General features: G+C 45.6%; 1 protein-coding gene and 1 long non-coding RNA gene across 3 annotated transcripts in view; both read left to right on the forward strand.

The window, feature by feature from the left end:
* Window positions 1-24,337, forward strand: part of slc9a3r2 (SLC9A3 regulator 2) — a 92,800-nt gene that overhangs the window by 18,681 nt on the left and 49,782 nt on the right. The gene's annotated exons all lie outside the window — the stretch shown is intronic.
* On the forward strand, window positions 60-22,552 carry LOC116970064. The gene is made up of 3 exons (XR_004410994.1): window positions 60-71; window positions 18,328-18,333; window positions 22,409-22,552. It is a non-coding gene; the product is annotated as an uncharacterized LOC116970064 (long non-coding RNA).

A 24,337-nucleotide genomic window follows, 5' to 3' on the forward strand; every position in this document is an offset into this window, starting at 1 on the left:
TCAGCCCAACCACTCCCTACACCTCGGGCCCTTGTCCAGACTCTTTTGGGAGAGGGGTAGGAAGGACAATTGTGCATCTGTTTGGAAAAAATAGTGAACACTACATTTGCGATACACTGTAATGCTAAACTTATTGACACGACCATTCAGAAATTTGCATTAATTTAACTTGGAGGTATTTTAAAATTAAGATTCAGTTTTAAAATTGAATTGGAGGTGAGCAGGGTAAGTGTATTTCAAGAGGAACCAAATATTTTGGAGGAGACTAGTCTGTCACTAACTTGGGGATGTAATTAGCTTGAGGTAAATAACGTGTTAACTGGGGTAAATGGCCCTATCTCCTCCCTTATGTTTTATTACAGTGTTTTTACAATGGTTACTGGCTTCACATGCATCTGCTTGGAAATGCAGATGTTTCCAAAAAGTTATGTAATCGTTTGGTCCAAAGGACATTTGACAGATGTGGCTCCTGTTTGAAGCCACTGCTTGGCTTTAGAATGGGTGATCGTTTTGTTTTTTCATCGTGCCCTTGGACACACATCCTGTTTGTATTTTTTAATCATTCCACCGTGGGATGTGGGTCTTGCTGGCAAATCTGTCATTTGTCCGTCACCTTGAATTGCCCTTGAATTAAGTGATTTAAGAAAAAAAATCTCTGAATTCTTTCTGGAGGTGGACTTTACTTTAGACTTGAAAGGAGCAAAGTTTAAAGGAGCGTTGCGGGCAAGTTTTTTTTTTTTTAAACCAAGGTGGTAATTACCTGGAACATGCTGCTTGTGGTGGCGGTGGAAGCAGATGCGACAGTGGCATTTAAGAGGCTTTTAGATAGGCACATGGATGTACAGGGAATGGAGGTATATGCATCACGGTGCAGGCAGATATTAGTTTCTTGGCATGTTCAGCACAGATATTGTGGGCTAAAGGGCCTGTTCCAATGCTGTACTGTTCGATGTTCTGTGACTCTGTGACGTCGATATGTCTGAAACCTTTTTTCATTTGGCTATCTCAGAGTGATGGTTGATAACACGATAGATAAACTGCCTTTCAAGGTCAGTTTTTGATTGATGTACAATTTTCTTTGTGTGGTGGATGCAAGTCTGAGTGAAAATGAATTGATCCATAGTCTGAAGAAGGGTCTTGACCCGAAACGTCACCCATCCTTTTTCTCCAGAGGTGCTGCCTGGCCTGCTGAGTTACTCCAGCACCTTGTGTGTATATTTGGTATAAACCAGCATCTGCAATTTCTTGTTTGTACATTTATCCATGGTCTGTGTGATAGACTGGGCTCCGTCCACAACTCTCTTTCAGAAGGTTACAAAGTGTCTTGCATTTATCTATGTGCAAAAACTGTAGTAATGTGGCTTGCAGTTGGTGTCATAAGAGTCTGGCAGCATAGAGACAAAGCCCTTCGGCCCATTGATTCCATGTGGACCATCATGCACCCATTCATGCTAATCCTTTTTCATCACTCTGATTCCAGGCTAGAATCAAAAGCAGGAGTGAAAACAGACAGTCTTGGTATGCCAGTACGTGTGTGACTTTTATCAATGCTCTCTCAAGTTATTTTTTGTGAAAGAGTTGAGTTGCAAGTGTTTTTTTAATATGGTAGCTATCTGAGGTGGCTCTAAGGAGGAGGAACTTTTGATCCTTTGCAAATAAAGGACAAAGCATTTAAAAAGATACAATAGACCTACGTCATTGACCAATGTTTAGGATGCAATGAAGAGCTTATCTGTATCAATTTATCTGAGTCATGGTTCAGGTTTTTGTCTAAATGTTTGCATTAGCAGTTTCACTGAACCCTCTCCTGATATTGATATTTTTACTTAACTTTCTGTTTCTTACAGCTGAGGAATATACTTGATCCAAAGTTTTGGCAAAGTTTAGAGATACAGCATGGAAAAGGACGCTTTGGCCCGCCGAGTCCACACTGACCATCAATCGCCCGTTCACAGTGATGACCTTCCCACTGATATTTTACAAACTGCGGAGTTTAAACTGTCGGTCAGGCTCAAGGGGCGACACAGTGGCGCAGCTGGTAGTGCTGCTGCCTTAGCGCCAGAGACCTGGATTCGATCCTGATGGGTGCTGTCGGTGTGGAGTTTGCACGTTCTCCCCGTGACCGGGTGGGTTTCCTCCCCGTAATCCAGTTTCCTCCCATATTCCAAAGATGTTTCAGTTTGTAGGTTAATGCGCTTCGGTAAGTTGTAAAACTGTCCCCAGTGTATGTTTGTTGGTGTACAAGGGTGAACGATGGTCGGCCCGGACTCGATGGGCTGAAGGGCCTGTCTCCATTCTATATCTCTAAATTCTAACGTCAACGTCAAGCTCCACCAATTACTGTAGTTTTCTGCAATGTAATGGGAACTAGTTGCATTTGTCGGGGATGCTGAAGCAAGACTGAGAAAGATAAACTCCATCAGTTTTGCATTAAGGTAATGAAATGGAAACGCAAGGCTTGGAGAATGTGAATAAAACTAAGGGCTCTGCTGGAAGCTGTTACCGCCATCTGTACAGGAAATGGGATGTACTTCAGTGATTAATACAGACAGCATTCCAGATTCTCCTGTGAGTGAGAAACATGTTCAATGTTTTCTTTTGCCAAATGCATTTCTGGTCTCTCCACAGTAAAGTAGTATGAAGTTACAATGTAAATGAACATTCTCATTAACCAACAGTATTTCACAAAAGCTTTTCACTGCATCTTGGTACAATGACAATACAGACCCACCACCGATTTTCTGGCACCCTTGGTTCCAGAGCCTGTCTGGGTTATTCATTTTGTCAACAGAAGTCACAGCCTCAGGAGTCCAACGTTACCAGAACGGCCCGCAGTCGGCCTCAGAACTCGGCTATGGAGACAGAGTTCCAGAGCCCCGGCCGCAGGGGGCAAACGTGACCTGTCAATGGTGCGAAAGCTCCGATGAGGTCAAGATCGGCTGCCCCACTTGGCCTAGGTGCCACATTTTCAGGGGAACATCCCTGGGTGGGGAGGTTGGGGAAGGGGGGGTGGGGGAGGTGGTTCTGTTGGGAGATTTGAAGTGTGCTCTTGTAATTTTGACCGGATTAATGGAGGTGCTGGACCACCAATTGCCAGAAAATCGGTGGTGGACCTGTATTTATAAATTTCCTTGACACGAGGAACTGCAGATGCTGGAAACTTGAGCAAAAAAAAAAAACGCTGGAGTAATTCGGAGGGTCAGGCATCACCTCTGTGGGACAAGGATAGTTGATGTTTTGGGTTGGGACTCTTCTTCGGACTGACTGGTACCTGGGGGGGGGGGGGAAAGGGGGGGAAGCTAGAAGAGAGGTGGAGATGAGGCAAGTGATGGGTGGATTGAGTTTGGAGGGGTTAATTGGCAGATGGACAGACAAAGGCTAAAGATGAAGAGGAGACACAAGCTGTGAAATAAGGAGCGGGGGAATTAATTGTGAGGCTGGATGAAGGGATGCAGATAGAAAGATAAGGGCGATGGGAGAAATGGGTGTGCACCCAAATGGGGCACAGGGAAGTAAGGGAAGGAAAAAGATGGAGGGGGAAGGGTTGATGGTTAGTAACCTAAAATTGGAGAATTCAATGTTCATACCACCAGGTTGTGAGCTACCCAAGTGGAATAAGAGGTGCTGTTCCTCCAGTTTTTGTGTGACCTTGCTCTGGTGATGGAGGCCCCGAACAGAAGTTGGTATGGCAATCTGAAGGGGGGTTAAAATGGTTAACCATAATATTTAACCTACATATTATGCTTGTGTAGGTTTAAATTTCCTGCTTTATATTTGATGACCTGATATTGCCAGTAATTTATTTTTAAATCTTTAGTCCAATTCTGTGATCTTGTCACTACTTCTCATAATCTGGAATATCCACAGTACCTGTGGGGGGGGGGGGAGGTTAAGAAATATTTATTTTTGGGGTGGAGGGAAACTAAAGTCCTTGTTAGGATGCAATAGACAATAGGTGCAGGAGCAGGCCATTTGGCCCTTCCATTCAATGTGATCATGGCTGATCATTCCCAATCAGCACCCCGTTCCTGCCTTCTTCCCATATCCCCTGACTCTGCTACTTTTAAGAGCCCTATCTAGCTCTCCCTTGAAAGCATCCAGAGAACCTGCCTCCACTGCCCTCTGAGGCAGAGAATTCCACAGGCTCACCACTCCATTTGTTACTTCAGAGTAAATGGGTTGATGCCTCCCACTGACTTCAATATCACAGATCAAACCTGTGGTTTGCCTCTCAATCTCCATGTGGCCCAGCCTGCATTCATTCATGCTTAATTTCATGCCAGAGAGAGAACTTTGCAGATGACAATAAACTGGGTGGTTTTGCAGACAGTGAAGATTATCAAAAATTATAGCTGGAACAGTTATGCACTCCTATAAGATCTCCACAGCCCCCTGCACACCATGAAATAAAGTCCTTCCTCGATGGCTCAGATGCTGAAGTTTAGGGTGGCATGGTGGTGCAGATGTAAAGTTGCCGGAGACCCAAGTTCGATCCAGACCTCGGGTATGGTCTATATGGAATATGTGTGATCTCCCCGTGACTGCATGGATTTTCCCTGGGAGCTCTGGTCTCCTCCCACACTCCAAAGACGTGCAGGTTTGTAGGTTAATTGGCTTTGGCATTAACCCCCCCCCCCCCCTCCATTAATGTGTGGAGATTGCTGGCCAGCGCAGACTCTGAGGACCGAATGGCCTGTTTATGTGCTGTATCTCTAAACTAAACTAAACTTGATCAGCTGGGCAGGTCTGAAGAAGTGTCTCGACCCAAAAAGTCAACCTATCCATTTAAAAAAAATCCATGTACTGCCCGAGCTGCGAGTTACTCCAGCACTTTTATGTCCTTTTGAGGAATGGCTAATAGATTTCAATGCCGATAAATGTGAAGTGTTGCATTTTGCGAAGTCAAACCACGACAGGGCCTTCAGTAAATGGTACAGCTCTGGAAAGTGTTGTAGAGCAGAGAGATCTAGGAGTTCCCTGAAACTGGCATCACAGGTAGTGTGGTAAAAAAGGGCTCTTGGCATATTAGCTTTCATCAGTTGGGACAATGAGTGTAAAAGTTGGGACATTATGCGCACTTGTGTAAGATGCTGGTGAGGCCGCGTTTGGAGTATCGTGTTGGAGTATTTTGGTCACCCTGCTATAGAATCAATGTCGTTAAGCTGGAAAGAATGCAGAGAAGAGTTACGAGGATGTTGCCAGGACTTCAGGACCTGAGCTATAGGGAAAGGCTGGGCAGTCTAGGACTATTCCTTGATTTGCAGGAGGCTGAATGGAAATCTTATACAGATGCATAATATCATTGGGGAATAGAAGGGGTGAATGCATGGCAAATCTTTCACCCAGAGAAGGGGAATCGAGAGCCAGAGGACATTTAAGGTGAGAGGGTTACTGAGCTGCCAGAGGAGGTAGATGAAGCAGTTACAATACCAATATGTAAAAGCTACTTGGACAGATGCATGATTAAGTCTGTGTCCAAGATGGCTGCCGTGAAGAGAGAGTGGACGCTGGCGCGCTTTGGCTGCCGCTGCTCTCTCTTCACACTGTTTATGATTTTCTGTTTTTGGATTGAATTCTGTTTTTAATTTGTCTCTGATGTCTTTTTTACCTGTTCTATTCCGATTATATGTTTTTATTCCGATTGCTATGTAAGGTGTCCTTGAGATGTCTGAAAGGCGCCCATTAAATAAAATTTATTATTATTATTATTAAGTCGTTATGGGGCTATTAGTCGAAGTGGGCAATTAGGACTAGCTTAGATGGAACATTTAGTCGGCATGGACTCGTTGGTCTGAAGTACCTGTTGCTTTGCTGTATGACTCTGAGGCTTGCTGCCCTAACTTCTAGCACTGTGTGGAGTTTGCACGTTCTCCGTGACCGCTTTTCTTTTTGTTACTCTGGTTTCCTCTCACATTCCAGAAATGTATATATTTGTAAGTTAATTAGTCTCTAATATTATTTAGGGAATGGATGAGAATGTGGGATAAGACAGAACTAGAGTGAATGGGTGATTTTACTTCGGAGTCACGTGAGTGACTACGTGAAGAAGGCAGTCAGCCTGCATGCGCGTCATTACGACTAACGCATTGCGCAACGACTGACTGGCAGGTGCGTTGCTCCTTCCAGCGGTAAGTTTAAAAGCCTCAGGTAAGTGTTTAAACTTTCTCTGAGGTTGTTTTTTGCTTAGTTCTGTAAAATTCATATCTACAGACGAGTTTGAACCATTCCTCGAAGGTGAAGAGACTGTCCACGGCAAAACCGGCCACCGAAGACCACGGGAATGCGGCTAACGGGTGGCTGTCTATATCACCTTCGCGGTCACTGGCGGTGGAGACAACGACAGCAGACTTGGTGCCGGGAGATGGCACCGTGGCAGTACCACTTGGGCGGAAAGCCACACATAAGTCTGCCAGGCCCATGGACTCAGATGATTCGGACCAGGAGGATTCCCCTCCTACACTGGGGAGCGCCAGTGGACGACTCGCCCACAAGGAGCACCTATTGGAGAGGTGGCTCCAAAATGATATGCTCCGAAGGAGGGAGCTGTATCAGCGCGGATCTCCATGGGGGACTGCACCTGCGGCACCCGTCACAGGGCTGCACAGTGTCTCCCTCTCTGGGGAAGGGAGCACAGGAGGTCAGTATCGAGCTGACTCTGAGTTCGGTGGCACAGCTGGTGAGTACACTCGGGGGCACGAGGTAGAAGTGCCAGTATTGGCATCAAGATTTGCCATCCCGTCGCAATCTGGGGAACCACTCGACGAAGACCTAGCCAGTGGTATACATTACCTGGCATCTCACCAGCTACAAGACCTGGCCATGGAGGAGACAATAAATAAATATCATGCTCCTGCCTATTGTTCACCTTTATATGTGCCAGTCGTGAACCACTCCATCTGGGGCATCATTGGAGCGGGCATCAGAGCCCAGGACGTAAGGCTCCAAAAGATTTTAAAGTTGCTCGCCTCAGGCATAACAGCGTTCGCCAGGTCAGTGGATGGGGAGACTCTATCAGACACTCAGCAGGACGCCATGGGTCTCGTGTGCAATGCATATTTTGAAATTAATTGCCTGCGGAAGAATGCCATCCTGCCGGCACTAAACCCCAAATTTGCTGCACTGTGCAAGGCCAGCAACATCCAACCGGCAAACTATCAGTTCGGGGAAGACCTGACTAAACGGATCCGGGAGCTAGATGAGGCAAAGACGGTGTGCTTAATGAACGTCCCCACCACGCCTAGAGTCTCACCATACCGGCGGCAACACCCCTACGCTCCCTACAACACCAGGCGGTACACTGGTGGAAGACCGGAACAGGCGACACAGAAGCCTTTTAGAGCAAGGCCCAAGCCGGCCAACATCCAGGATGCGCGGGAGGGCACCCACTATCAGGACTAACCCCCAAATCTCGGGAGTGGAAACCGGCACCCTACCACCAGTAACATCGGAGGTATGTGAATCTAGTTCCTTATGGAACACGTCAAACATGGCTCGGTCACAAGTTGGGGGAAGATTGCAATATTCTTGCAAAAATGGCGTTGGATCACTCTAGACCCGTTTATACCGCACAGTATACAAGGTTCCAAATAGAATCCCTTCACAATTTCACCCCACCATACATGTTTTTTCACAATAAGAAAGTTTGGAAGTACAAACTGAAATTGAAAAATTTACATAAGAAAGAGGTAATTGAGAGGTCATCTCATGAACCTTACCAATTTGGAGGATGCTGTATCATCCCAGACTTGACCGAACTCAACAACTTTTGTGCAGCATAAACACTTTAAAATGAATAAACTTTGTTACTGCCATACAACTGATATCTAAAGGAGGTTATATGGCATGCATTGACCTTAAAGATGCATACTACTCGGTACCCGTTCACAGGGAGCACTGGAGATATTTGAAGTCTAACTGGATGGGACAATTGGGGCAGTTTTTAAAGCATTGCCTAATGGTCTAACCTCAGCCCCAGTCTGTTCACAAATGATTGAAACCAGTACTGGGACTACTTCGAACCCAGAATCATATTGTCATGGCATATTGGATTACATCTTGTCATAAGGGAAACTATGAAATTAGCTGAATCATCTGCTTCAGCCACCAAGCTCATGCTTGAAAGATTGGGGTGTCTCATCCATCCAGTTAAGTCCAAATTGATACCTGCCAGGGTAATTGATTACCTGGGATTCACCATTAACTAAACTAACATGTCAGTGACTCTGCCCTGGGACAAGTGATCAGATTTGATAAAAGCTTGTAACAATCTCATTGTTAAAACAGCTGCATACGATTAGACAAGTAGCTAGTGTAATTGGCAAACTAGTGGCTGCCTTTTCCAGCAGAACAATTTCGGGCCTTTGCATTATCATATTTACAATGTGCCAAGGAGCAGGCACTCAAACTCAGTGCAGGTCACTACGGTAGACCAATGCGATTGCCAGCAGAGGCCACTGCTGAATTACAATGATGGGTAACGAATATTCGTGATTGCTCCAGAAAATTTTAATCAATTCACCGTCTGTTATTTTACAAACCAATGCAAGCGCCCTCGGCTGGGGAGCTACCAATACCACCTCTAGCTGCGGTGGTAGGTGGAATGTGCAAGAGTCACTAATTCTTCAGCAACATGGTATTAACTACTTAGAGGTTTTGGAGCACTCTATGGGCTGAAGGCTGATTGCATTAATATGCAGCATGTGCATGTTCAACCACAAATGGACAATACTACAGCGGTGGCATATGTTAATCACATGGGTGGAATCAAGACTATCTGGTGACAAATTGGCTAACCTTATTTGACACTGGTGTATTACGAGGAACATTTGGGTTTCAGCCATCTATCTACCAGGTAGATACAATATGGTGGCGGACACTAGATCACGGAAATTTAATGACGATTCAGAATGGATGTTGAGTCATGAAGTATTTCAAAACATTGTTGCTCGGTATGGCATACCGGATATTGATTTATTTGCATCCAGGCTAAATCACCAGCTACCCAAATATGTATCAAGGGAACCAGATCCAGGAGCGGTGGCAGTAGATGCATTCTCGCCACACTGGGGAGGAATATTTCTGTATGCTTCAGTCGCTGTTAGGCAAAATCAAGCAAGTCAACGCCTCGGGCGTTTTTAGTAGTACATGACTGGCCTACACAGTCTTGGTTTCCACTAGTCCTGGCTATGATGACATAGCCTTTTGTGGCTGTTCCCAAAAGCAGGAATCTGCTGGTTCACCCAGCAACAGGGAATAGCGATCCACTTCATGACCGGTTCAATTTATTCTTTTGCAGATTCTGAGGAGACCATACCTGAGGCTCGGATTATCAGAACGGACAGTGGATGTGATAACTGCGTCCTGGAGCAACAGTACTAAAAAACAGTACATCTCTCACATCAAGAAGTGGGAGATGTTCTGTTTATCCACAGGCATAACGTATGAAACAGCACAAATTACAGATGTATTGGAGTTTCTATCTACCCTATTCTATGATCTGAAACTGAGCTAAAGTGCCATCAACAGTGCCAGGAGCGCATTATCCGCATATTTAGTGCTGGGTATGGGCCATCATTCTGTAGGATCACACCCGTTGATAACGAGATTTATGAAGGGTATTTTTAATACCATACCGCCCAGACCCAGGTACACGGAGGTATGGGATGTAAGCGTGGTATTAACATAGAAACATAGAAAATAGGTGCAGGAGTAGGCCATTCGGCCCTTCGAGCCTGCACCGCCATTCAATATGATCATGGCTGATCATCCAACTCAGTATCCTGTACCTGCCCTCTCCATACCCCCTGATCCCTTTAGCCACGAGGGCCACATCTAACTCCCTCTTAAATATAACACTGCTTCGCCAGTGGGCACCAGCTTTGTCCCTCCCTTTATCCAAACTCACCCTCAAGATGGTCATGCTCATGGCGCTGGTCTCAGCACAATGTGTCCAGACGCCACACAAATTACGACTGGACAACATGGCCACATCTGTCAATAATATTACTTTTTACATTTATGATTTACCTAAACAGAGCAGAGTGGGGGTGTCAGGACTTAAACTAGTGTTTTAGCATACCACATGGACCCACGGTTGTGTGTGGTAACACACATTCTTCAATATATCAGGGTCACCAAGAACCTTAGAGGCACAGCGTTATCTGTACTCATTAGCTTCAAAAAACCGTACAAAAAGGTATCGGTATAAACCATCTCTAGATGGCTAAGAGAGGTCCTGGCCAATGCAGGAGTGGACACTGACACTTAAATCTCACGCCACCAGGGCTACATCTACGTTGGCAGCAAGGGCAATGAACATCCCCTTCGACCTCATCCTAGCGGCTGCAGGATGGGCCAATGAACAGACATTTCAGAGATTTTACAATCAACCCATTGCCGGACCAGGAGTCTTTGCCAGCTTTGTTTTAAGTTCTGTCTTATAGTTTCCCCCCAGGATGGGAGGGGTCGCTATTATTTTTCTTTTTGATAATTAAAGCATCAGCATTATTTTTAACAATCTCGTCATGTCTGAATGCTTAAATCATTCTCACTCATCCATGGTCAATTGGTGCAGTGTGACGCTTGGACTAGTTTCCGGCATGAAATCACAGAGCTTCAAAGTCTTCACTTTAGATTAGATTCATTTATTGTCATTCAGACCTTTCGGTCTGAACGAAATTTCGTTTCCCTGCAGTCATACATATAATAAAAAATGACAAAAACACACAATCAACACAAATTTAACATCCACCACAGTGAGTTCACCAAACACCTCCTTACTGTGGTGGAAGGCAAAATCTTAAAGTCTCTGTCTCTTCCCTCTATTGTTCTCCCTCTGCGCCGAGGCGATCCAGGCTCCAGATGTTGTGACCTCACCGGGTGATGGTAAATCCCGCGGCTCAACCGTGCTCCGCGAACGGGCCGGTTCAAACTCCGCGGGTGGTCGCTGCCGCTGCCACAGCCCCGAGGACGAGTCGGGTCTCCGTTGCCGCTGCCGCATCCACAGCTTCGGGGCCGAGTCGGGTCTCCGCTGCCGCTGCTGCTGCCTCCGCCGCCACAGCTTCGGGGCCGAGTCGGGTCTCCGCTGCTGCTGCTGCCGCCACAGCTTTGGGGCTAAGTCGGGTCTCCGTTGCCGCTGCTGCTGCCACAGCTTCGGGGCCGAGTCGGGTCTCCGCCGCTGCTGCCACAGCTCCGGGGCCGAGTCGGGTCTCCGCTGCCACCGCCACAGCCAGCTCCGCCATTAGGCCTCGGCACAGACGGAGATGGGGACGGGGAATACGACAGAAAAAAAAGTCGCATCCCCCGAAGGAAGAGACCAAAACATGTTTCTCCCACCCCACACACACACAACTTAATAAAACAAAATTAACTAAAACATGACATAGGAACAAAGAGAAAGAAAAAAAACAGAAGGACTGCAGGTGGGCCGCAGCTGTTAAGCCAACGCTGCCATCTTGCATCTAGTCACTCACGTGACTCCAAAGTGAAATAATAAGGTTAAACGAGAATTTACCAGTTTGAAGTTTGATCTTTATTTTATGAGGAGTTACGATGAGGGATTACGTGCCCTCCGCTCCCACTCATATTATAAAGATCATCTGGTAGGTTGTAGTCCTCTCTAATGTTCAGGTCAACTACTACTATCTGTGATTTCCCACCGCTGCTTTGAAGTTTGAAGCGCATGCGGGCTGACGGCCTTCTTCACGTAATCCCTCATCGTAACTCCTCATAAAATAAAGATCAAACTTCTAACTGGTAAGTTCTCGTTTAATCTTACTATCAATTTGGACTCCATGCTGTATGTTTTAATCTAGACTTTGGACTTTAGAGGTACAGCATGGAAACAGGCCCTTTGACCCAACGAGTTTGTGGCTACAAGCGATTACCCTCGCTTGTAGCACTACCCTACACGCTAGGGATAATTTACAATCTTATGGAAGCCAATTAACCTACAAAACTGGACGTCCTTGGGGTGGGAGGAAACCGGACCACCTGGAGAAAACCCACAAGGTCATGGGGAACGTACAAGCTCCATACAGATAGCACCTATAGTCAAAATCGAACCAGGGTCTCTGGTGCTGCAAGGCAGCAACTCTGCCGCTGCACCACTGTGCTGCCCCTAAAATCAATTAACCTAAAAGCATCATATTGTTATCTATGCAAAGGAGTGGGCATTTCTCAATTTTCATTTCTCTTTGTAATGCTTACAGAGTGCTGTAAAAGCTGAGCAAAGGCAAACGGCTTTCGATGGAAAGTTACAAATACTACTTTGTGTTTTTTTTAAAGAAAGTGAGCATACGCATGGTTGCATGGAGAATACGCTGTGATCGGCAGTCCATGCGTTTTCAATTCATATACATGTTGGTGCGAAAGCACCAGAGAAATCCCACTGAAAATATATGGAAAGGAGCGGAAGAAATTTGATCTGTGCAAGAGCTTGAGTTTAGTTATGAGAGCACTGTGAATTAAACCACCCAAAAGCATAAAGGTTCCAGCTGAAAAACGTGCTCTTGAGTAGCTGTGACTGGATTTCAAAGGCAAATAAGGTTTTTTGCTGGGAGAGGGGAAGCTGGAATGTTAACAACTTAACTCTGATGTTGACCTTAGGAGGGCAATCTAACTTGCCAGATATCCTGAAGCTCCTGAAATGTTACTCTAGGCCATGGGGAGCTTCTATTCTGAAGAGTGTTTGTGTGTTTTGTACACTGCTGCTTGAATTAAAGCTCCCAGTACAAGTTTAAGGTTTATTATTGTCACTTGCACAGGGGTACAGTGAAAAGCTTTGTTTTGCATACTATTCATAGTTAATACTGTACATAAATACAATCGTCAAACTTGGGTACAATAAATAGAACAAGGGGAAGATACAGAGTGCAGAATATGGTTCTGAGCATTGTAGCGCATCAGTTCCTTTACTTTAGAGATGCAGTGCTGGATTGGGCACTTCAGCACACTGCACTGACCAGCGGTCAACACTTTCCTACACACTAGCGACAACTTGCTACTTTTACCAAAGCCATTTTACCTACAAACCTGTATGTCTTTGGTGTGTGGGAGGAAACCAGAGTACTTGTGGGGGGAAAAAAAATCCGCGTGGTCACAGGGAGAATGTACAAATTCTGTACAGACAGCACCTGTAGTCGGGATCGATTCCGGGTCTCTGGTATGTAAGGCAGCAACACCACCACTATGCGGCCCTTCCATAGACAAAGTTCAATGTCTGCAATGGGGTGGACAGCCAGAGCCTTTTTCCCAGGATGGTTAAATTAAATGCTGGAGGACATAGTCATAAGCTGAGAGGGGCAAAGTTAAGGGAGATATGGGGGGGGGGAAGTTATTTCTGGATCTGGATGTAGTTACGCAGGGGGTGTTGGGTGCCTGGTATCCATTGCCAGGTGTGGTTGTGGAGAAGTCGGATATGATAGTGGCATTTAAGGGACTTTAAGATTGGCACTTGGATAAAGAGGGGATGGAGGAATACGGATGATGTGCAAGCAGCGACTAGTTCAATGGTACTTTATTTTCATGCACCTATGTTCAGTGATATTTTTTTTGGCATACAATTCAATGATATTCTTACTATAGGTCCACCACTTTTTTTTCCAGCAACTGGTAGTCTGGCACTTCCTATAATCCAGACAACATTTCGAGTGCACTTGAAATCCCCTCTGGCAGTCCCCCTGTGGTGGCCAATCCCAACCTTATCGGGACTTCTGTGCTGATTGGCGGGTTGGATGTGGACCTATTCCTGTGCTGCACTGTTTCATATCCATTCTATGAACCTAATTAAAGAATCAATATAAGGTTTTTAAACACTTTCTTCTGGAGCACAGATGAATACTAATTTTTTCAAACTTCTCCTAGCCTCAATAAACCCGAGCTTGCCCACTTTGTGAACCACACCATCTCGTTTCCCTGCCATTCCAGTGCTTGCTGTCCCATGTACCATTGTTAGCTTCTTTCTGCTACCTCCATTTTAACAATTCAGTCCTTATTTTCATCCATGGTCTCACCTTTGTAACCTCCAGTTTTGTGATTCTCTGAGATGCCTCAGGCTTAGATGGATACAGGCCAAACATGGGCAAATGGGTCTGGCATGGACGACTTGGGTCGAAGGGCCTGTTTCCGAGCTGTTTCTTTGACCGACTTTTTTCCCCCGCATTTATAATAACGAGAGTCACGAGTGTTTAATTGTCATATGTAGCGAAAGCGGAACAATGAAATTCTTGTAGAAACAAAGAACTGCAGATGCTAGTTTATACCAAAGATAGCCACTAAGTGCTAGCGTAACTCAGTGGGTCAGGCAGCACCTCTTGGGGGAAATGGATGGATGTTTTGGGTCAGGACCCTTCTTCAAACTAAAGAAAGGTACCGACACAAAATGTCACCCATCCTTTTTCTCCAGAGATGCTGCATGACCCGTTGAGTTACTCCAGCACTTTGTGTCTATCAGGAATGCAGCTTGTTGCATATCCAAACCTCCCACTGTGTTGGTTTGACCAACCAAAGCTGGTTGGGTAGTTGAATCTGGTGTCCATAACTAACATGAGAGGAAATTCTGTCCAAGTTCTATTTCCTGTTGGGTGTAGCTGAAAGTATTTCCCCCACCCAACCATTTGGGACGCGAGTACAAGTTAATTTTATTTAAAATGTTTTCCCATTGTTGATTAGCACAAAATCTAAGTTCCCAAAGGATTGGCATGGAGGCTTTTTGTGTAAGAGCTAGCTGGAGCAGACCTTGGCAGAACCATTGGTCGGTGAGCAGCTCGTTACGGGCTCTTGTTTGTCAAAGTTCCTGTGCTTGCTTTCCTTCCTCATTGTCTCCCCTTCTTTAAAGGCATTCAAACTCTCACCCCAGCCTGTCCTTCCTCTGAAAGTTAGGACTTCTTTGTTCCCACTGGCTACCTTACCTAGAATTTTTTCAAGACTGCGTGATATGCTAATTTTAAGGGAATGTGAGGGGAAAAATGGACACCCTCAAAACACCCACCCATAACATAGCTGCACAGTTACGCAGCAGTAAGTGTTGCTTCCTTGCAGTGCCATAGAACAGCTTTGATTCTAACTGCGGGCGCAATCCGTACGTTCTCCCTTTGACTGCATGGGTTTTCTCTGGATTACTCCCGTATTCCAAAGATGTGCAGGTTTGTAGGTTAATTGGCTGCTGTAAATTGTACGTATGTGTGCAGGATAGAACTAGTGTACGGGGATGGCTGGTTGGCGTGAAATTAGCGAGCCAAAGTGCCTGTGTCCACACCATCTCTAAACTAAAGGTCCTCAGCACTCGTAATCTGGATTCCTAATCACAAGTGTGTATTCCCATGACTTGTGTCACAAAACAGTTTAACATTGAACCCCTAGCACGCACCGGTTTGGCCTGTTCTAATGTATTACGCCTATTGCCGGCCACCGCACTTCAATGTTCAAAGAGCCAGCGTAGACTTGATGTGCCGAATAGACCCCTACTTCATTGTTCCCAGTTCTCTCATCTTTATGTGGACACAAAGAACTTCATATGCTGGTTTACCAAAAGAAGTACAAAGTGCTGGATTAACTTGGTAGGTCAGGCAGCACCTCTGGATCGGTGATTGTTCATGTAGGGTGTCTATCTTGAGTCTGAAGAAGGGACGTGATCCAAAATGGGGCTATTTTTGTTCCCCAGAGATGCTGCCTGACCCGCTGAGTTACTCGAGCACTTTGTTTTTTGTTGGCAGATCAGGTTGCTGGGTAACTTTGCAATTAACTAAAGGGTCGGCACAGTAGAACTGTCGCCTCATAGCACTAGAGACCCAGGTTTGATGCTGACCTCGGGATATGCCTTCGAGGGCTGAGGAAGACCTGAAACATTGCCTGTCCATGTTTTCCAGAGATGCTGACTATGCTGGGTTACTCCAGCACTCTGTCCTTTTCTGTAAACCAACATCTGCAGTTCCTTGTATCTACAGTTTATTCTGGTGCAGTCTAAAGTTGCTGCAATATTTCATGCGGAGGGGGGGGGGGGAGGGAGAGAAATGATGTCTCTTCCAGTGAGATTTTGTGCTTTTTTTTCTACCTTCTTTGTTCTTTGCCTCAGGCGATGATGTCTCCAGGCGATTATTTGTTTGGCTTTCCTGCACTTCATCTTGCACTAAATATTCCCTTTATCCTATATGTACAATGTGGGCTGTTTGATTATAATCATATAATACCCTTGCTGTTGACTCTAGCATGCAAGAAAAAAGCTTTTCGCTGTACCTCGGTGCATGTGACAATGAACAAAGCTAAACGAAACCAAACAAAGATGAGGTGTCATCATAGAGGCTGTTCGTGCCTGACTGCGTTAGTAAATGAATGAGCCAGACAAAGTGGTTTCACTTCCCACTGCCTCGGCAAGATCCTTGCACCACCCTCGGGATGGTGTTTTTCCCTTCTATCTTCCAATTCCGCTGCATTTTGGCATTGCAGTATTTTGGACTCTGCCTGCTTTTTCCTCATCATAGTATTCCCCTGCAGATTTTTCCTTTTACAAAAGTTTCAGAGTTTTTTTTAATAAAACGGCAGTATGAAATCTGAAGGAAGCAGTTGGGCAGTTTATCACATTTCCTATTGAATTATTAAAAAACAAAATTATACACTAAGGATTAACTATGTATGTGCCTGAAATTGAACTCTGATGAAACTTGAGATCAGTCATTTATTGACCAGTTTAGTGATACAGCACAGAAGCAGGCCCTTCTGCCCACCAAGTTCCTGCCAACCAGCGATCCCCATTACACTAGCACGCACTAGGGACAATTTACAATTTTTACCGAAGCCAATTAACCTACAAACCTTCATGTCTTTGGTGTGTGGCAGGAAACCGGAGCACCCGGGAAAAACCGACGTGGTCATGGGGAGAACATACAAACACCATACAGATAACACCCATAGTCAGGATCAAACCTGTGTCTTTGTCACTAAGGCAGCAACTCTACCGCTGCTCCACTGTGCCAAGGACAAGTTTTTACAAATGACAAATTTTAAACAAAATATATATCGGATTGTAATTAATTATTCATATTGTAGAATCATACAACGGGAAACGTATCCTTCAGTCCAACTTGCCCATGCCAACCAACATGCCCCATCTACACTAGTCCCAACTGGTTGTGTTTGGTCCATATCCCTCCAAACTATATCCCAACAATTCCCTCCTATCCATGCCCCTATCCAAAAGTCTTAAATGCCACTATCGTCTCTGCCTCCACAACCACCCCCTGCAGCGTGTTCCAGACACCCACCACACTCGGTCCTTTAAAAAAAATTAAAAATCCCAACACACCTTCTTTAAACTTTTCTCATCTCTCCTTAAAACTATGCCCTCTAGTATATGATACTGTATTTCCATCCTGGGAGAAAGATCTTGACCCCCGTATCTATGCCTTTCATAAATATACATACTTCTATTGGGTCTCTCCACAACCTTTGCTCTAGAGGAAACAATCCAAGTCTGCCTAACCTCTCTCTGTAGTTAATACCCTAATCCAGGCATCATTCTGATGAACCTCCTCCCTACCCTTTCCAAAGCCTCCACATCCTTCCTGTATTGGGGCAACCAGAACTGTACTGTTGTTTAATTGTCTGCCCTGCCCACTGTTTTGAGTCTTCAGCCTTGGTTTATTTTGTTTATCTGGCCCTCACCGTCAACATTGGTGTCATTTTCCACTCGCCTGCGTCCGTCAGGGTTCGCTTGGTGCCCGCCAGCTCCGAGGCCAAAGGACATGAGCTCGAGTTCCTTTCTGGAGACACTAATCTAAAATCCAGGCTGACAATCCCACGACTTCTCATTCGGATCCCAAAACAAGAGTTCGAATCCTACAACGGCATCGAGGGAATTTAAATTTGAGTAAATAAAGCTGGGATAAATGCTAGTTTTGGTATATGTAACCATGAATTACTAGCTTGTAATTAAAAACCCAGATGGTTCACAAATGTCAGACTTAAAACCTATGAAGTGTAAAAAATATTTCATGTACATGGTAGAAAATCTCTGGAATTGCCTATGTCTGGGGTGGTCTGAAAAGATTTTGCGCAGTTTTTATTTTGTATATATTTATCCTGAATAATGTTCATTTTAGCAAATGAAAATAAAATCCTTAATATTCACTGTGGGAGGTAGATGGACAATGGGGAGCTGGCACAGAGAGGAGTTGAAGCCTGGAGTAGATCAGCCATAATCACATTGAATGGTGGGACAAGTCTTGAGGGGCCGAGTGTCTTTCTCCTGTTTCTCTTGCATTATCAGTTTAGTTTATTGTCACGTGTGCCGAGATAAAGTAAAATGCTTTTTGTTGTGTGTTATCCAGTCAGCAGAAAGTCAATACGTGATTACAATCAAGCTGTCCACAGGATAAATGGAATAGCGGTTAGTGCAAGGTAAAGTCTGATTAAAGATTGTCCGAGTCCCAGTGAATAAAAGATTGGACAGTTCAAGGGTCTCCAATCTAAGTGACAGAATAGGCCCTCCAACATGGTTGACTGTGATAAGTTCATGGGCAATGAGGGACACACAATAAATGCTGGCGTTTCACATGAATGAAAAATAAAAACTAGATCCTGGTTTGCTCGGAGCAAATTGTTGTCGGGAAGACCTCGCCAGCTGAGGCTCCATCAACCTCGCTTAAATAGATTTATGTAACGGGTTATAGTGAAGAAACAAGTGGTTTACAAAATAAAAAAATACGCAGTGCTGGAGTAGCTCAGCTGATCAGAAAGCATCTCTGAAGAACGTGGATAGCTGATGTTTTGGGTTGGGATTCTTCAACCTGATTGTGTGTAGGGGGGGGGGGGGAGAAGTACCTGTCAATCAGATTGTCTGCTTTGATGTGGATGTATATTATCTAGTGCCATACTATTTATCATCCACACACCACATTGTTATATAATGTAAACACAAGGAACTGCAGATGCTGGTTCATTAAAAAAAAAAAAAATACAGTGCTGGAGTGACTCAGCAAGTCAGGCAGCATCTCTGGAAGAACTGCATTGGTGAGGTTTCTGATCAAGACCCTTCATACTAATTGTAGTAGGGGGAAGATCTGGATTTTTGCACCCATGTCTCCCACTATTCCGTCCCCCTTTCCACATCCCCCTGTCAACTCCCATTTTCCTGCTTTCTTTCCTCTTTCTCCACTCCCCCTCCCCCACACCACATTCTATCTAAAAAAGGGTCCCGAAATGACACCTATCCATGTTCTCCAGAGATGCTACTTGATCCGTTGAGTTATTCCAGCACTTTGCATCTCTTGTTTTGAGATTGTAATGGGATCTTGCTGTGCACATATTGGCTGCCGTGTTTCCTGCAGCTTTGAAAGTGCTCCATGTTGCAGGTTCTGAGTAAGAACACTAATTTTGGCGACCTTCGCTGAGAAGGCTCAACTTGTTGGTCTACTCTGTCTGCAACCTGAAACATTCCGCTGAAAAATGTTTTCGGTTTTCCCCTTTTAATGCTACTTTTCCATCCCGTGCAACCTTCTCCTCTCCGCCCTCCCCTCCCCCACCCCTCTCCTCAATTACAAATTACTTTTGTGAAGTGGAGCCAAACTTTCCAAAAATTCATCTTGTATTTGATTGGATTTGCCACTCCACGAGACCGTTTCCTTTCTGAAATTAAAATCGCCCTCCTGTGGGCTAATTAAATGTGATCTCTTCTTCCTGAACACATGCATGCTGCCCTTTTGCTAAATTAAGCTATTCCACATTTGCACACAAGGTCCTCAAAGATCATTTGCGTGGGTTTTCCCGAGTAACAGATGCTAAGCCTGCCTCTCTGGGTGCTTGCAAACTGCTGCAAAATGTAACCAACTTGCAGCAAATGTGAATTGAAATTTCGCAAACAAGTCTTGCATTAAGACTCGGAGTGCAATTTGTTTGCATCGGCCACTTTGTCTAAGAGCATTGAGCCTTTTTTTAACTTCCTGTGTCTGATTCCTCTATACTTGATAGAAATCTGATATCTTTTTGCCCCTCCACCCCCCTTGGTAAGTAGTAACAGATGTGAAGTCACTATTTAATAGACCAGAAATGTTTCTGGATAAGAGTTTCCTCTGAGTTTGGCTGCATTTGTAAAGTTTCACTGGGACTGATTTTTGACTTGTGAGGCAATGAGTTAGCAGCTTGCGCTTACTGGAATTTAGGATGAGAGGGCGTCTTATACTTTAGAAACATATAAAATTCTTGAGGGATTGGACAGGCTAGATGCAGGGAAAATGTTCCCCTTGTTGGGGGAGTCCAGACCAGGGGTCACAATTTAAGAATGTGGGGTATGCCATTAGGGAGAGATGAAGAAAAACGTTTTCACCCAGAGAGTTGTAAATCTGTGGAATTCTCTGCCACAGAAGGCAGTGGAGGCCAATTCACTGAATGTTTTCAAGAGAGAGTTAGATATAGGTCTTGGGGCTAATGGAATCAATAGATATGGGGAGAAATCAAGAGCGGGGTACTGATTTTGGAGGATCAGCCATGATCATATTGAATGGCAGTGCTGGCTCAAAGGGCTGAATGGCCTACTCCTGCACCTATTTCCTATGTTCTGAAGCTCTCTCCCATTTCTTTTTGATTTACATTCTGGTCATTACAATTCAAATTGAAGATGGATCTATACCTACTACAGTAATGGTTTAAGATAAGAGACACTTCATCATTGCTATTTCAACAGTTGTAGAGTGGCACAGTAACGCAGCAGTGGAGTTGCTGCCTTGCAGCGCCAGAGACCCAGGTTATCGCTGGTGGATGCTGACTCAATGGCCTGAAGGACCTGTTTCTGAGCAGCATCTCTAAACAAAACAGTTCCTCCATGTATTCTTGACTGCTTATTTGAACAGTTTTCCCTCTATTCAGCTGCCAGAAGTTGCCTGATAGAAGTTTATAAGATTATGAGGTACATAAATAGGGTAGACAGTCAGAACCTTTTTCTCAGGATAGAAACATCAAATACTAGAAGACGGCTTTAAGGTGAGAGAAGGATAGTTTAAAGAGATGCAAAGTTTAAAGAACCATACCAAACAAGTTTATTATTATTTTTTTACATAGATGGTCGTGAGTGCCTGGAACATGCTGCTGGAGGCATATATGATCGTGACATTTAAGATACACATTAGGATAGGCACATGGGTAAGGAGGGAGAATGTAGGAACAAGGAACTGCAGATGCTGTTCACCACTAACTTCCATCCGGCACTCAAATACACCTGGACTATTTCCGATACTTCCCTACCATTTCTTGACCTCACTATCTCCATCGTAGGTGATAGACTTCTGACCAACATCCACTATAAACCCACTGACTCCCAAGGCTATCTAGACTACACTTCTTCCCACCCTGCTTCCTGTAAGGACTCCATCCCCTACTCCCAAATCCTCCGTCTATGCCGTGCCTGCTCCCAGGATGAGGTGTTCCACACCAGGGCATCAGAAATGTCCTCATTCTTCAGTGAACGGGGGTTCCCCTCCCCTACTATAGATGAGGCTCTCACCAGGGTCTCTTCAATACCCCATAACACTGCACTCTCTCCCCATCCCCCCCCCCCTCCCACTCGTAACAAGGGCAGAGTCCCCCTAGTCCTCATCTTTCACCCCACTTGCCGTCACATACAACAAATAATCCTCCGTCATTTCCGCCACCTCCAACGTGACCCCACCACTCGCCACATCTTCCCATCTCCTCCCCTGTCTGCTTTCCGCAGAGACTGCTCCCTCCGTAACTCCCTGGTCAATACCTCCCTTCCCTCCCGCACCACCCCCTCCCCGGGCACTTTCCCTTGCAACCGCATGAGATGCTACACTTGTCGCTTTACCTCCCCCCTCGACTCCATTCAAGGACCTTCGCTCCATAGATGCTGCTGCACCCGCTGAGTTTCTCCAGCACATTTGTCTACCTTCGATTTTCCAGCATCTGTAGTTCCTTCTTAAGCACTGCAGATGCTGTTGGACACAAAGTGCTGGAGTAACTCAGTGGGGTTAATGAGCATGAGGCAGGACAAGCACAGCAGAACACAAGATGAAACCATATCAAAAACTGCAAGAAATAGGTTTAGGTTTATTGTCATGTGTACTGAAGAGCAGTGAAAGTATTTTGGGACTGTCACCTAGCTTATGGAAGGACCACTAGGAGAGGGGACAGCACAGTGGTGCAGCGGTAATTGCTGCCTTAAAGGACCAGAGATCCGGGTTCGATTCTCCTCTTGGGTGCTGTCTGTACAGAGTTTGTAGGTTCTCCCTGTGACCACGTGGGTTTTCTCCAGATGCTCCGGTTTCCTCCCATATTCTGACGTGCAGATTTGTAGATGAACTGGATGATGAAATTGTCCCTAGTGTGTAGGATGAGAACGAATGTGTGGGTGATCGCTGGTCAGTGCAGACTCAGTGGGCTGTGTCTCTAAACTAATCTAAAGTCTTACAATAGAGTGGAAGATGTTGTTCCCGTATCTGGTGGTGCACATTTTCAAGCTTCTGTACCTTCTACCTGACAGGAGTGGGGAGTAGAAAAAATGACTGGGGAGGGAAAGATCCTTAATTATCATAATCTTAATTTATTAGCCAAGTATGTTTTGCAACATATGAGGAATTTGGTTTTCCATACAGTCATACCAAAAAAGCAACAAGACACACAACTACATAAAAATTTGACATAAACATCCGCAGCGGCTCCTCCACATTCCCCACTGTGATGGAAGACAATAAAGCCTTATCTTTCCTCCTTTTCTCCCACAGTCAGGGGAGTCGAACCATCCACAGTCGAAGTGATCGAAGCTTCCGTGATCGGGGCGTTCGAAGCTTCCGTGATCGGGGTGGTCAAAGCTCCTGCGGCTTGGAGCTCCCGAAATCGGTCCCTAACCTAGGGACTGCGATCTCTATGATGTTAAAGTCCGCAGGCTCCCGTGGTTGATGCTCCGGCAAAAAGGCTGCCAGCTCCACGGTTAGGTTGCAGTGCAGATGGAGATACGACATGGAAAAAGTCACATCTGTCGAGGAAAGAGATTTTTAAAAAGTTTCCCCCAACCCCCGCATAATACAAAACTAAAGATAAACTAAAATGAAATAATTGAAATAATTTAATTGCCACACAACCAAGGTCGGTGGTATTTGGGTTGCCAGCAGCGGTACAATAATAAAGAACACAACCACAATAAAAATTTTACACAAACATCCACCACAGCATTCATCACTGTGGTGGAAGGCACAGAGCTTGGCCAGTCCTCCTCCATTTTCCCCCGTGGTCGGGACCACCACCCTCCACAGCCGTTGCTGCGGGCGTCCAGATGGTAAGGGACAAAGTCAAAGTCAAGGTGAGTCCAGGATCGGCTCTTCCCAACCAGAGACCGCGGCTTCAGGCTGGTGTAGGCCGCAGGCCGGCGGTCAAAGTTTTAAAGTACCTGCCGTGCCGCAGCCGGAAGCACCGCAGTCTGCAGGGCCGGCGGTCGAAGCTCCCCTCCTGGGGTGATGTTAAGTCCATACCGCACCCGCGGTAGAAGATGGCCGCGGGCCGGCGGTGGAAGCTTCTTCTTCCCCCCGGGTCCCCAACGTGAGATCCCGGGCTGTAGACGCCGCACCAGCTGGAGTTCTGCAGACCGCGGCTTCAGGCTGCCGGCTGCCGCGGGCCAGCGTAACGGAGCGCTCCCCTCCAGAGAGGTCTCACCCGCTCCGCGCCGAGAGTCCACGCTGTGCCCGCCGCTGAAGCTCCGGGCGCGTCTCCGGGAAAGTCCGCGCCGATCCTGCTGTTAGGCCACGGGGGAGGCGACCTGAAAAAGTCGCCTCTCCATGGAAGAGGCGGCCGAAACGGTTTCCCCCTTACCCCCCCACACCACCCCCCACACATAACACACAAAGAAACATTAAAAACAGACTTTTAAACATACTAAAAAAATAAAAAAAGTTGAAAAAAGACGGACACGCTGCCGACAGGCTGCTGCCAGTGCAGCACCCCCTAATGAAAATATACATTTTAGAACAAATTAAATATACAAAGAAGGAAAAAGACGAGACAGACTGTTGGCGAGGCAGCCATCGTTCGGCGCCCCTTATGTCGGCTGCTTTCATGATGGAGCATGAGGCGTAGATGGAGTCAATGGTGGGGAGTATGGTCTGTAATGGACTGGGCTCCATCCACAATATTAGGGTCAGGCAGTGGGTCTGAGAGAGAGAATATTTTCAGATTGATAACCTCGCATCAGAACTAAATAAGATTAGGAAATGAAAGGTGTAGTGAAGGCTGAATCTCTTTCTCCACAGATGCTGACTGATGTTGTAAATATTTCTCAAATCTCCTCTTTATGTTCAGGTCTCGTATACCGCCAGTGTTTAGTCTTTTCAGAGCTAAATTA

The sequence above is a fragment of the Amblyraja radiata genome, unplaced genomic scaffold, assembly GCF_010909765.2.
Source record: "Amblyraja radiata isolate CabotCenter1 unplaced genomic scaffold, sAmbRad1.1.pri scaffold_4_ctg1, whole genome shotgun sequence".
Lineage (NCBI taxonomy): Eukaryota > Metazoa > Chordata > Chondrichthyes > Rajiformes > Rajidae > Amblyraja > Amblyraja radiata.